Raw genomic sequence first — 15,844 nt, forward strand, 5'->3', positions numbered from 1 at the left:
TTGTTTTTTTTGTATAGATCATATAGCGCGGTGGTTTCCTCCTTTATTTACGTGTACCAGAAGACCTGAAGTGGAAGCTGAAGGAGTAACTAATGCGGTGAGTAAAATATTTTCTTTTTTTTTTAAATTATTAGTAATATAGTCAAAATGCTTACTCAGTGTGAAGCTAGTGTCAGTTCTGATAAAGTTAACAGATGGGTATTAAAATGTATTAAGCGCCATGGCGGTCCTTATGAAATTCCAGAAAAATTTAAGCAGACGTGGACGATGATGAAGGAATTTTTAGAGAAAAATGTTTTTGATAGCAAAATTTCAGAAAGTAAAAGAAAAGGTTGTATTATACAGGGCTTATTATCTTGCTGTTCAACAATGGAAAGTTCTTTAAAAGGTAAGGTTGAGGAAATTACCCAGTTACAGAAGGCAGTTTATAATAGCAACAATGTTTGTGAGAGGTTACAAAACCAATCAGACACTGAGACAGTAAATTTAAAGTTGCATGCGGTTATCATTGATGAAGCCTTAATTGAGAAATCTAAACGTTGTGATGAATTATTAGAGGAAAATGAGAGATTAAAATTAAGAATTATGGAATTAGAGAAGAGATCTCAGGAATGCAGATATGCATCAAATCTTGGATTCAGCAATCTGCAGCAAAATACAGACACAGACTCTCTATGAAATGAAACAGAACCTCATATTAAATCTGATAATTCATTACCAGCTGCCCCCACTATGACTACCACAGTTTATAACAATAATAATAATACAGGTGAAGTTCAGCTTGTAATGAAGCCTTTGAAACCAAAATTATTAGACGCAATTCTTAAAGAAATAGGAATGGTTCCATACCATGATTTAAACAGATTTTTAAAATGGTTTTGTGACGTGCAGCAAGTCAGAGATATGTACAATCTCAACCCATCTGACTTAGAAAGAGTTTTGCAACATTCTGTAGGAAGTGGTCTTTGGATGAGAATTAAACAAATCTGTATTCAGCCTCTGAGGACAAGGGACATATTACTGGAATTATTATGTGTTTTGTATGGTGTACGTTCTGATGTTACTATTCATGGGAAGATCCAACAAATGCAAAATTAATCTCCCTATGAATTGTCACACAGGATAGCAACTATTATGGAATTATTGGTCGGTAATAATCTTGCATTTGAGCGTGGTGGCTTGGAACATATGAGTATGTTTCTAGATGCGTTGCATGAAGATATCAAACAAAATATTTTATTAGTTACCCCAAATCCTCATGATTTAAAAGACATATTGTTGAGAGCAGACCATTTATGGAGAAAGTCAAATGAGCAGGCTGTCAAAATTGATTTAGCCACATTGTTTAGGACAAATACTGAACATAAAGATCAGAAGATAATATCCTATGATAATAGCCAGAGAGGAGACATTGGGTCAAACATAGGTGATATTAATATGAAAAACAGAGCTGACCAAAATAATAATAAGAAAAGGTCCAAAACCTGGATACCGTTTTCTCAGCTAAAACAGAAATATGACCACCTGAAGATTGAGTATGACAAGATGAGAGGGTAACGTGATAAATTATTAGAACAGTTGAAGGGGGTACAGGGTGTCATAAATGCAGAAGATGTACATTCTCCAGATCTGTTTTTGAATGCAAATGACACTTCCCTAGCAGTGGGGGTGAATTAGCTTTAAACTGTATATGTGTAAATAGTGTTTTGTTTTAACTTCAAACTACGTTTAAAGACCTTGCTAATTAGTTTTGTTGGAGAGTTTTGTCTTTCAGGGACGTCTGAAGATGCTTGCATGTGAATAGCAGAAGCACAGTCTGAAATTGCTGGCTAGTGGGGGAGAATTATGGGAGAAATGCTGAATAGACAACAAGGAATTATAAAGAATCCATGGACTCTATAAATATTCATCAAGCAATGGACCTTTTTTCTTTTTTCTTCAACGCCCTAATTTTTAATTTTTCTCCCTTTTGCTGATATATTTTGCTTTTAATTTTTTTATTTTTTTTTATGTTTTATTTCTTGAGCTTTATCTTAAAACCAAAGAGAAGCATTTGAACCTAAAATAATTGTCATAACATCTGTACATATTACATAATGCGTATTGATCAATATATTTGACATCTAAGGTGAGATGCTGCACAATGGCTTGGCATAGCATAAATAATAGTATGTTGGGTGGTTTTCCTAAATTTATAAGAGGGGTGAGTGAAATTCATCACTCTAGTCATGATTTGAAACTTTGTTGATTCAGTTGTTTATAATATGCTAAAGGCTATGACATATATGGATAAAAAAGACCTTTCTACCTTTTATGGTGAAGATACTGGCAAGAATTTCCACTGCCGCTTTGTCTGGATAGAAGATCTGATCAACACTGATGACTCTATCGGAACCATCGTGTGGGGATATATGTATATGTTGGTATACCATTCAAGTGTAATTGTGGACTGAATGATCCAAGTAACTGCTTTATTGAAGGCAATGAAGGGTCGGCCTACAGCAAATTACAAAAGCAAATTGTGACTGGCAATCAACAAAGATGGACTCATGAATGTCAAGTGCAAGGAAATAGTTTGCAGTACAGTTAACCTTTTGACCTTGAAAGTGAGTGCTGGTACATTGATGGTTCTTCTTACTATAAAGATGAAAGTAGAGTGTTTGCGTAAAAGCATCTTTAAAAATGAAAAGTTTGAGCCTGGAGATGAGAGAATCCTGGACTTGTGGATTGGAGTTCCCAGAGCATACCAAGTTTACTTTCAGTGAGATGGTGAGAGATGTGATGAAGTCAGACCGAAGAATGGACTGTGACATCAGCTCGTCTTTGCGCAATATTCAAGATCTTGATGTGATATAATAAGGCCTAACAGCTATATGGGCCGCTGACGTTTACTAAATCCTTTTCTAGTCATGGTCTAAAAGTTATATTATCTAATAACTGTTTCATGGGGATATTTTAGAGGCTGGCGAAGAGAGATGTAACCAGTTTCAACTTCATATTTTATATGAGCCATTGTAAAGCATCCAGTACCTTAAATCGTAATGATATTTTTTGTTGTTTGATTTATGGGTCAGTTCTAGTAGTTAGAACCGACCCAAGTGGGGGTATATGTTGTAATATGTTGGCCAATTTATGTATAATATTGTATTGGAGTATGGGTTGAGCAGAAATTGTCCAAGCCAACTCAATTTTAATATAACAGCTGAAGACCCTTTGATGTGTTAATCTTATGCAAGTCTATTTGAACATCTCAAAGAGTATTCAGGTGGTATCTGTTAATCTAATCTAATTACACATATCTAAGTACTTATTGATGTTGATATGCGGGAGTGCAAATTGGGGCGGTTTATGACTACAGCTGTTCACAGCTGGGAGTTGTTGTCTGTTTGAAAGACTAAAGCTGGGGGCAGGAGGCGGAGCCTAGCTGAGCAGACATGCATTGTTAGAGCTCCACACCGCTGAGGAGAGAAGAGAAGGACAAAGCGGAGCCTGCAGGCTCAAAAGGTATCCATTTGAACCTTTTTGCCCCAGGGAACAAACTGTGAAAGTTTGGGCAGGAAATATGGTACTGGGAGGAAACCGTGGCAGAAATAAAAATCACCTCACAAAGAGCTCACAGGCACTCACTGCAGCTGAAGCAGCTCCAGTCACCTCACAAGATACAGCATCAGGGCGCTCTCACAGACAGAAAATGTCACAGCAAGACTCTCCATTTGAGTCAGATACAGAACAAATCCTCTCACAAACTTCTCCACAAGCCTCCTCAGTATCCCCAGTAATATTATTACAATTTGAAAAGATGCTTCATAAGGCTTTAAAACAAACCTCAGACCAAATAACAAACAGCCTAACCAAAGAAATAAGAGAGCTGGGAAACCGCACCGCAGCCTTAGAAATAAAAATGGATGAAATTGAAATTACAACCCAAGAAAATATAACAGAATTGGAACAATTAAAAAAAGAGAATTTAATACTTCAAACTAAGCTCGAAGATTACGAAAATAGAGCCAGACGTTCAAACTTGCGCATAAGGGGAATACCTGAAACTGTGACAGACCTGCAATCTGCTATTACTGCTCTATTACAAGAACTAAAGCCAGATATCCCTATTGAACGTTTAGAACTGGACAGAGTACACAGAGCCCTCACAGCCAAAAAGAAAGATGGACCCCCACGTGATATAATCACAAAATTTCATTATTACAGAACGAAAGAACAAATACTAATTGCTGCAAGAGAAAAAAAGGAACTTAATTTTCAAGGACACAATTATCAAATTTTTGCTGACCTATCCCAACTTACTATTACTAAAAGACGATCCATGAAACCCCAACTAATGGAACTGCAACGCCACAACATTATGTATCAATGGGGCTTCCCCTTTTCAGTCAGATTTAACTACCAAGGTACAATTTACAGAAGCAGATCAGCAGATGAACTACAACAAACCCTTTTAAAATTAAATCTGACAGAACCCACAAGCAGCAACACTCCCACACGCAGAAGAATGGCATCATCTTCACCTTCAGGCAGCACCCAGAAAATTCCAGAACAAAATGGGAATCATCATTCTCACAAAAGAGGCCGTTATGCCACATCATCCATGGACCAAGAAGATTCAATGGACTGACATCCTAATTCCTGATATCTCTTCATTTATTATACTAAGAGATGGTTCTCTATAAAAAACCTATATTTATAACTGAATGTAACTGCATTCTGATAGTCACACACTGTGTGGGATCATGTTACATTCCAGTTATATTTCTTATTACTTCTGATTCATATAGCCTTAGAATATATAAGTGAAATAAGGAAATTCTTGTTCAGTTATATATTATCAGGTAATAACAATAGATTTATTACTTTTTAGGACAAATATGTTCAATAATCCAGAAGTAATGGAAGCTTTTTTTTTTTTTTTTTCTTTCTTTTCTTAAAACAAATATATTATTACCTAACTAGTTCCTAGAATTATGTTTTTGTTTATTCTAATCTGAAGCAATACAACCTCAATTTTATGAGTTAACATATCTAAACAGTTACATATGAATAAAATATGTAATTGTTTACTCTAAAAGGGTTAAAATCCCAAAATAATTCAAACTATCTTCATCAATACCAAAGTTATTAACAGTACCTTTCTAACTGAATTATTTAGCCTAGGGCAAGACTAACCATATACAACCACCCTGGAATAAATAACTTCAACAAAAACTATATTCTGCACTCCAACTAATGAAACATCATTTTGATGTCTTTTGACATAGCACTTCTCTCCTGTAAGCGGAAGATCCGTGTACCCCCATTAGCCCTCCTCATTCTCCCAACCATATTATGTGGGAGTGTGACGAAGGCACTTATTCCCCTGAGAGAGATATTTATTCTCTTTCACGGGTAAATTGTGATTACTTGCAAAAAATAATTTATACAATGTATCATCTAATCTCATATGTTTTTTGTTTACTCTTTACTCCAGAATTCACCACTGGTTTCTTTTCTATCTATTCATCTCTTCAGTCCACACAGGTTGATCTGCGCAGTCAGCTCTGCATAACAAAAAGTAAGTCAAAACTATTTGATCTATTGCCATGGCACCACTGAATATACTTTCCCTGAATGTTCAAGGAATAAATGTCCCTCAAAAAAGGACCAAAGCCTTCCGTACTTTCCATAACAAGAAGGCTCACATAGTATGCCTCCAAGAAACACACTTCACCAAAGATTCTACTCCAAAATATATTTCTCCTTTTTATCAACAAATTTACACGGCTTCTGCCTGTACCAAGCAAAGGGGAACTCTAATTGCATTTCACCGATCCACACCATTCACCTTATCATCAGAAATTAAAGACCCAGAAGGTAGATACCTGATACTCATGGGTTATATAATGGATACAGCAATCACGGTGATTTCCTACTACGCTCCTAACAAACAACCTACACCATTCCTCTCACATATATTACAAGTGATTAATACACACAAAATAGGAACAGTGATAATGTGTGGGGATTCGAACCAGGTCCTCCTCCCATTTCTAGATAAATCACCTTTTACACCATCCAAAATAACCTCTAGATTACCTTTTTCTCAACTTCTTTCCAAATACAATCTGGTAGATTCATGGAGAGAAAGTAACCCAATGAAAAAGAAATTCACTTATTTCTCGCACCCTCATCAAACCTTCACCAGAATAGATCATATTTTTCTAACAATAGGAATGATACCAGAAATTATTGCATCAGATATAATTCCGATTCCGTGGTCTGACCATAATGCAGTATACACTACTATAGCCTCAGCCATACCAAAAGCGCATGACCCAACGTGGTACTTACCGGACATAATGCTCAAACACCCACTACATCAGATGGCCATTGAACAAGCTTTAAAGGAATACATATCAATTAATAATACAACAGACATCTCCCCAATAACACTGTGGGAAGCTCATAAGCCTGTCTTGCGTGGTACAATACAAAGACAAATGGCACTATTTAAACGGGAACGCAAAAATCTAGCAAAAAAACTAGAACTCAATTTTAATGCAGCCTACATATCATTTCAAGATAATCCATCTCAGAGTACAAAATCTCATCTGGAAAAATCTAGATTGGAATACGATCTATTTCTCACTGAGTCAGTTGATAAATCCCTCAAACGCTCCAAACACAATTTCTACATGAATACAAACAAACCAGGTACATATTTGGCTCGGGCATTAAATTCAACTAACAAATCTTTCAAACCAATACGTTTGAAATTATCAAAAAATGTTTACACTTGTAATCCAGTTAAAATAGTCCATAAATTTCATTCACATCTCACAACTTTATACAAGACAAACAATGAATTTAATCCTACAGAGGCTGAATCCTTCTTCTCAAAAATAACCTTACCTGAGTTATCTCAGAATCAAAAAAGCAGTTTGGATGAGCCTATAACTATAGATGAAGTTGCTAACGCCATAAAAGACCTAAAACTTAACAAAAGACCAGGCCCAGACGGCTACTCGGCTTTATACTATAAAACATTCTCAGAAATACTCTCTCCCATTCTCACTGAAACTTTTAACAAACTTCTAGATGGACATTCTTTTCGGCAAGAAACACTAATGGCAATTGTTTGTATGATCCCAAAACCCCTTTCTGATGATACTTCCTGTGTGAATTATCGGCCTATCTCTCTGTTAAACCTCGATATTAAATTATTAGCAAAAATAATAGCAAAACGCCTCAATAGCATTATAGGAAAATTAATACATAGAGATCAAGTAGGCTTCATGCCAAATAGGCAGGCGATAATATACGCAGGGCAGTGTTATTGGCACATATTGCTAAAAAACGGAAAATCCCTTTATGTTTTCTATCTCTCGATATTAAGAGGGCATTTGACACAGTATCCTGGCAATATATGCAATATTCATTACAAAAATGGGGTTTTGGACCCCACTTTTTAACATGGATCAAAGCATTATATAATAAACCCAAAGCCTATATAAAATATGCTGGATACAAATCTGAAGCCTTTAATATCGAAAGAGGTACCCGACAGGGTTGCCCATTATCTCCCTTATTATTTGGCCTTATACTCGAACCCATGGCCCAATATATCAGAACAAACCAAACTATAACTGGCATTGAAGTAGGAGGTATTACACACAAATTATGTATATTTGCAGACGATATATTACTTTTTCTATCATCACCACAGGTCTCTGGTCCTAACTTAATACCAGCTCTTGATGGATTTGCAGCCCTATCCGGCCTTATGATTAATCCTAAGAAATGCCTAGTGCTTAATATTTCACTCACAAACATGGAATTGATCCCGGCTAGGGCTGCACTCCCATTCACATGGGCAGAAAAATCAATCCCATATCTTGGAATTCATTTAACAGCCTCTCATTCTGACTTATTCTCAACCAATTATCCTCCTATATTAAGACAGATCACAAATCTAATAAAACAATGGTCGCAACTTCCTTTATCCTGGATGGGGAAGATTAATGCAATCAAAATGACTATTCTACCCAAATTGCTTTATCTATTCAGAGTCCTCCCTATTCCAATTCCTTCCTATTTTTTGAGAATAGTACAAAAAAGAGCAACTTCGTTTATATGGGGCTCTTCTAAACCACGTATACCTATACACACACTACATCTTCCCAAAAATAAAGGAGGCCTGGGATACCCTAATTTTGCTAACTACTACAGAGCGGCACATTTGGCCAGTCTGTCCAAATACCATGCAAAACAGGAAATCCCATTATGGGTATTTATAGAGGCTTCAGAAAATGACCCTCTATTAATATCAAATTTATTATGGCTTGATCCTAAAGACCGCTTTAAAATTCATAATCCCATAACTAAACACTTCTTATCTCTCTGGGATAAACTAAAAACCAAATATCAGTTACAATCTCCACACAATCCTCTCCTTTCTTTTATCAGAAATCCGGCCTTTTATCCGGCATGGATCTACCCAAATTCTTTTAAAGCTTGGACAACATCAGGCATTCAGACACTAAATGACTTCATAGCATCTAAATCATTCCTTTCATTCCCATCGCTTAGAGAAAAATATGATCTACCAAACTCTGAGATATTTAGGTATCTCCAAATCAAAAATTTCTATACACCATTCCTAAAGGGGGATACACCATTATCCCAATTATCCATTTTTGAATCAATCTGTACAAAAGATCCATTTGCTAAAGGTACAATTTCATCACTTTATAATCAATTATATGGAGTAGCAAATCTTAATAGACCCTCTTACGTTCAGAGGTGGGAGGAGGACCTGGGACGAACTTTAGAAGACACGGACTGGTCTAACATATGGCTCACATCTAAGTCATCTTCACCCAACATCTTAGCACTGGAGACAAATTATAAAGTCCTAACTCGCTGGTACCTTGTACCCGCTAGAGTGGCAAAATATTCACCTAATACCTCAGCTCTTTGTTTTCGAGGATGCCCAGAAATAGGCACATATTTACACATATGGTGGACGTGCCCAGTAATCCAAACCTTCTGGAAGGAAGTCTTCGTGATTGCATCTAAAATATTTAAAAAAATAATACAACCAGATCCATATTTAACTTTACTTAATCTAAAACCGGAATGGTTAACACTCTCTCAATTCAAACTTATGATCCAACTAATAACGGCTGCAAAACAAACAGTGGCCAAGGCATGGAAATCTCCTACATTGGTACTAGCAGAAACAATTCACAGAATGAATAATACAATGTCCCATGCTAAGATGGTAGCCATCGATCAAAATCAAATTCCAAAATTTGAAAAACTTTGGCATCCTTGGATAAAACAACAGTTCCTGTCAAACTTCAATGACTCTGTCCTGTTGCCATGGTAACAGATTAAATGACTTACAGAGACACCCATTCTAAGGCTTCAAAGAGAACTAAAAAGAATAATAAACTGACGAGCGGGACAACCTTGTGGACCATACCTCTACCTTTCAACCCTTTTTCTTCTTTCTCTTTCCTTTTCTCCACCTTACGATTAAAGCTCATTATCAGAATTTATTTGACCTATATACACTCTACTTGTAAACAATATGTATAGTAGGTATAAATCATTTAAATACCTACAAAAGTAACTAAGGAAATGATATATATCTTTAATTTAGGTTTACGTGAACCCAATGTTTAATATTTGAAATTTCATGATATTTACCTATATAAACCCTACTGTAAAACAATGAGCTTACTTCATAGATCCTTGTAAACTTACTTTATGTATCTTTATAACATTGTATACTCAATAAACTTCTTTTGACAAGGAAAGACTAAAGCTAATCAAAGTCCTAAATCAAATTGCTCATCCATTCAATATTTAGTGAATATAACACGGCATTCAGTCTATAGGGAGGTAGGTGAGGCTTGTCTGTGTATGGACACACAGACCTAAGAAATGGGTTTCTGAATTATATTTCCTCTGTCGGATTTTTTTTGTCATCTGTGGACTTTGGACTTTGTTCTGTGTTGGAAGTCAATAAAGTGCATCTCTCTGGAAGAATTGGGTTGCTGCGGAAGAGTACTTACATCATCATTATAATAATACCTAAATATTAATTATCATACCCACTCTACATCATATCACCCAGTATATATTAATATACCCGATCACTACAATCACCTGTCCAATACAGTCCCAACAGTGAAGCATGGTGGTGGCAACATCATGCTGTGGGGGTGTTTTTCAGCTGCAGGGACAGGACGACTGGTTGCAATCGAGGGAAAGATAAATGCAGCCAAGTACAGGGATATCCTGGACGAAAACCTTCTCCAGAGTGCTCAGTACCTCAGACTGGGCCGAGGGTTTACCTTCCAACAAGACAATGACCCTAAGCACACAGCTAAAATAACGAAGAAGTGGCTTCACAACAACTCTGTGACTGTTCTTTAATGGCCCAGCCAGAGCCCTGACTTAAACCCAACTGAGCATCTCTGGAGAGAGACCTAAAAATGGCTGTCCACCAACGTTTATCATCCCCTTCCAATTTCTTTACTCATCCCAATAAAACTTACTTTGCCCATCTATTGCTATCCTCCCTCATCTTGCTCAAGGCCAAGTTTTTATCCATATAAGAATCTAGGGGAAAACACAGAGCCTTATGTATTTATCAAAGTATCAATCTCTCACAGCCAAGCTATCAGATTCCAAGTACAGTTTGGATTTTCTTTTCCAATAGTTTTTATTATTAAATGTTTCAAAAGAAATACAAAGACCATCATATGAAACATAACAAAGTGTTCCAAGAGTATCCAAATGCACAAGCGCTACTAGTGAGGAAAGTGAAACAAATTCCAGTTAGCACAAGAATCCACATAAAACAATGTGGGAGACATATGAAAGCAACAATGAGATTATATAAACAGAAACATAAATCTTCCCCACCCCTCTCTCAGGAGCATGCTTATGGGAATGAGACAACAATATAACAATACTAATCCTTCCCACACTGAGCCCTAATGGTTGGAGGGAGTCAGTGAAAGGTAACCTTTAGATGCACCTGCATGAGCTGGACTTCAAACCCACAAAATGCACATACTTATCTATCAAATATTCCACATTATAACGTGATTGATGGCCCGAGGGTCCTATAGAAAGGGCCATAGCAAGAAAGTTAGAAGGATAAAACATACTAACGATAGAAAAGATAAAGAGAAGGAAGCAAAAATAGTGCACCCTATCTGGCCGAAACTTATACATCAGATTCATCTCATGGGGAATCTGAAAGGCATTTTAACCAGGGGACCCAGATTTTTTCAAAGAAGGCGTGTTTATCATGTAAAATTTCTGTAAGACATTCATTTATCATAATCCAAGACAGCATGGCCTTCAGTAGATAAAATGGAATTGTGTGGGATTGCCATGAGCTGGCAATAGAAATTCTGGCTGCTACAAAAATAAATGCTAATAGTCTCCTCATATGTACCAGTGTCCCTTCCACTGGTAGTCCAATTGGCGCCTGTTTTTGTAGTCCAATTGAGCCTGTTGTGGAGATTTAATGAGTTTCACAGTTCAGATTTTAATGTGACTGATGAATGTTTAGTATACATAGGCACTCATGTGCCCAGAGGCATAACTATAACCTTCAGGGCCCCAGTGCAAGAAACCATGAAGGGCCCCTGACCCGTAGTATGAAGGGGTATTGTGAAAGGATGGGGGCAGTGTGACGGGGCAGTATGATGGTGTATTTTGACAGGAGGGAGGCAGTGTGACCAAAGAAGGGTATCTGGAAAGTGTGACCGGAGGGGGGAGTGTGATAAGAGGGAGCACTGTGAAAGAAGGTGGGCAGTGTGACAAGAAGGGGCAGTATGATGGGGCAGTGTGACAGGAGGGGGCAGTATGACAGGGGGGCAGTATGACAGGGGGCAGTATGACAGGGGGATATTGTTACAAGTTAGATGCCAGCCGGAGGTACAGGGAGAGGTGCTGGGTCTTGGGCCCCCCCCACACTGGCGGAATGCCAGGGTTCAGTCGCAAGTGCGACTGTTGCGGCCCTGGTAATTCCACCACTGCATGTGCCACGTCCTTATTGTATCTGTAGCTAAACCTGAAGCCTGGAGGCCTTGACTTGTCAGGAGTTTACTGGCACATCAAATGGGACACTCATGAAGTAAAAAAAACATACAATTTATTACATCATTATATATTAAAAACATATTTAGATATATTATAGTTCAAAAATCAGTACCACTACTGTAGTGGTACCGATTTCTTGACCTATAGTAGGTCTGGATATGTTTTTAATACATAATGAAGTCAATTTTTTTTTTTTACTATATTAGTGTCCCATTTGCTGTGTGGGTGAATTCCTGATGAGTCAAGCCCTCCAGGCTTCAGGTTTTGTCTGATTATTTCAGCATAAAATAGAAAATTCTTCTTTTCAAGGGCCCCAGGCTTTCTAAAGTTCTACTTTGTTCTGTAGTCTCAGCGCTATGCATTCAAATGTACTAGATTACGTGCCCTTATTTTATAACATCTGGATATGTTTGGATATTTTTGTCCTTCCTTTTCCTTACCTTTTTACTTAATAAAAACGTTGAACAAGAAAATAGAAAATTCTTATGTCATATATTTTGAAAAATGAGGCTCACATCTTAGCTTTTCTCACACCTGTGCTCTCTACCTCCTGCACATCTTGCTATATGCTAAAGATGAGCAAAACTGCCCACGTTCGGGTCGTGAACAGTGTCACGAATCTTGTTCGAAGTTCGCAAACCCCATTAAAGTCTGTGGGGGAAGAACCTTGTTATTCAATTCTGGCCATTTGTAGAGCTAATAAGCAAGCTATTATTGAACAACAGACAAGGGAAGCCAGGCACTGCCACAAGGGAGATGTACCATTGCTCAAATAAGAGTACAGTAATAAAATGAAAACAAACATCTGATATGAGCAACCTTCTTTTCATGAGACCTAATGAAAAAAAAAAAAGAAACCCACAAAATGCCATTCCCAGGTGTCTAGCACTGTAGCTTTCATTCTGCTACAACGTGTCATTAGTAAATGTACAAATAATAAATGGGAACACCTGCACAGTGTTAGTAGAAAAAATGTATGTGAAGAATTTGCTGTGATGTTGAACTAAATTATTAACCAGACCACATATTGTAAAATGGGTCATTCCTACAGCAGTGCTGCAACATTTCTGATATTACTACATAATGCCTTGGCTATATCAAGTACACGTTGGATTCCATTTGATATATTCAGTCACTGCAGTGTAGTTTAAAACTAAAACTGATCTTGAAATTCAGTAACAGGAAAGGATGGTCTCTTACATAACCAATACCCATTCCTACCTCCAACAGCGCTATTTACAATAATTCTTGACCTTTGGCTATTGAAGGCATTCAAGACCCCTAACTGAATACACTACTATAGCCTTTGATGATGCCCACCTATTTATGTTAGCAAAGTTGAAAGAGCTAGTAATAACTGAATTCTTGAGAGATACAGGCACGCAGCGAGGTTGATTTAGTAAAGGAATAGAAAATGTTCACTTAAAAAATATTTTATTATACAGCTTTGTGAATACAATGAGGCTGTGTTCATTATAAATACCCAATCTTGTGCAGGGAAATGTAAAATATTTTTGCCTAATTGGATGATTCACTTTGCTAAGTGAACATTCTCTACTCCTTTAGTAAATCAACCCTATTGGGTGCAACATACTGAAATGAGTAGGCTTAGCTTTAAAGGTTAATGTGGGCATCCATCTTTTAATTTTGTATTATTTGTGTATCTGAATTAGATCTTCAAACATATTAGTTCATTTTAGGGATAAAACCTTTAGTGGTCAAAGATGTTTCCTTAAGAAAGACAATTTTATAAAGAAGAATTGGATTACATTTTCTACTCTTAAAATTCAAGCTACAATGACAAAGCAAACTTCAGATTGCTAATCATAAAGACTTTTCAAGCTTTTTTAACCACTTAAAGACCAGGCCTCTTTTTCAGACTCAGTGTTTACAAGTTAAAAACAAGTTTTTTTGCTAGAAAATTACTTAGAACCCCCAAACATTATACATTTTTTTTCTAACACCCTAGAGAATAAAATGGCGGTCATTGCAATACTCTTTGTCACACCGTGTTTACACAGCGGTCTTACAAGCGCACTTTTTTTTTTTAAAAATTCACTTTTTTGAAAAAAAAAAAAATAAGACAACAGAAAAGTTAGCCCAATTTTTTTTATATTGTGAAAGATAATGTTACGCCGAGTAAATTGATACCCAACATGTCACGCTTAAAAATTGCGCCCGCTCATGGAATGGTGTCAAACTTTTACCCTTAAAAATCTCCATAGGCGAGGTTTAAAAAATTCTACAGGTTGCATGTTTTGAGTTACAGAGGAGGTCTAGGGCTAGAATTATTGCTCTCACTCTAACGATTGTGGTGATACCTCACATATGCGGGCGCTACTCACGTGCGAGCTTGTCGGGACAGGAGGCTTTTTTTTTCTTATTTATTTTACTTTATTTTATTTATTTTTTTCAGTTTTTTTTTTTTTTTTTTAATTGGGTCACTTTTATTCCTTTTACAAGGAATGTTAATATCCCTTGTAATAGAAAAAAAGCATGACAGCTCCTTTTAAATATGGGGTCAAAAAGACCTCAGATCTCATATTTGGACTTAAATGCAACAAAAAAAAAAAATGTTTGTCATTTGAAAAAATGACAACAGAAAAATGGCCCTTTAAGACGTATGGGCGGAAGTGACATTTTGACGTCACTTCCGCCCTGCAATAGTATGGAGATGGGTGGGGGCCATCTTCCCCTCACTCATCTCCATACCCAGCCATTGACAGGTCCCGATTGCCTCCGCTGCTGCCAACGGCTCCAGTAAGAGGCGGAGGGTGCAGGAGAGTGGCAGGAGGGCGAGTGGCCCCTCTCCCGCCGCCGATAACTGTGATCTTGCGATGAATCTGCAGCAGAGGCCACCATTATCGTAAACAGAACAGCCAGCCGAAAAGATGGATACCTCGGTTGTGGCAGCAGCTGCTGCCGTTAACAAGATATCCATCTTTAAACTGCCGGCATATATGTACAGGAGCTGGTCGGCAAGTGGATAGTTGCAAACTAAGCAAGAGCTCAAAAAATAAAACTTCTGCAGATTGCTCCCATGGATGTATTCCAGTCAAGTGGAAGATGTCAATACTCTCAATTCCTTTTTATTGTATTAAATTATCACTTTTTAGAATATATTTAATTTTATACCAAATTTCTGTCAAAAAGAACCAGGATTTATTTTAAGAAAACCAAAAATAGTTTATATTTGTTTCCACCTGTCAGAATCATTAATTCATCATAATTCAATCATTAATTGCAGCCAATCATCCAATCCATTGCTACAGAAAGAAAAGCTGAATATTTACTTACAATGTGCTTTTGACTATCTAATATCATTATCAACTACCAGCTACTTAAACCATAACTAAACCTAATAACTAACATTTAATATATTGTAGCTTATGAGTCATTAGATGTGGTGGCTGCATTTGTTTTCTTTTCTCAGACTAAGAACAATTTAATAAAATACAGAAAATACTTTTGATCTTGCTTTTAATGCAATCTTTATCACTTCCTTTTGCATGGACTGTAAGTTAACACAATCCTATCTTTCTTTCTTATATAAACTACTAATCTCATCACACCACATGTAATGGAGATGATAAAAGACAGACATGTTGGTGGCTACCATGGCTTCTTATATACATTGGAAAAGTGAACATACGCAAGGACCAGGTGAAAATAAAGGGAAAAGGGAAAGAAAATTAATGCATGCACCTTATCTGTTAAGCTGCAATTT

Source organism: Aquarana catesbeiana, linkage group LG03, assembly GCF_042186555.1.
Source record: "Aquarana catesbeiana isolate 2022-GZ linkage group LG03, ASM4218655v1, whole genome shotgun sequence".
NCBI classification, from domain to species: domain Eukaryota; kingdom Metazoa; phylum Chordata; class Amphibia; order Anura; family Ranidae; genus Aquarana; species Aquarana catesbeiana.